Raw genomic sequence first — 386 nt, forward strand, 5'->3', positions numbered from 1 at the left:
GCGGGGCTCAGGGCTGGGAGCGAGGGAGAGACACCCGCCACCGGGAAGTAGCTGCCATCAGACCCCAGAATAAGAACCTCTTCGTGTTATTATTACTATGTCATTGCAGATATTTTCAGACACTGTCTTCTAATCACCCGTGTTGTTTTGGCTGCTTCTCTTTGAGAAACGCTCCGACTTAATTATGCAAGATCCGCTCCCGTCTGTTTTCTCTTCATTTCTGTCCGGAGCCCTCGCTGTGTGACTATGGGACAGTGTGGACCGTCTGCGTGTTTTCCCGCTAGTTCTACTTCCTCCTCTTTCTTATTTTCGAGGAGTGTCTCTCAGTGTTTATCTTTCAACGCATCCGCTGGGTTTAATCACTGTTACGTGGTGTTTTTGATTCC

The sequence above is a fragment of the Propithecus coquereli genome, unplaced genomic scaffold (genome assembly GCF_000956105.1).
Source record: "Propithecus coquereli isolate 6110/MARCELLA unplaced genomic scaffold, Pcoq_1.0 Scaffold52, whole genome shotgun sequence".
Taxonomy (NCBI): domain Eukaryota; kingdom Metazoa; phylum Chordata; class Mammalia; order Primates; family Indriidae; genus Propithecus; species Propithecus coquereli.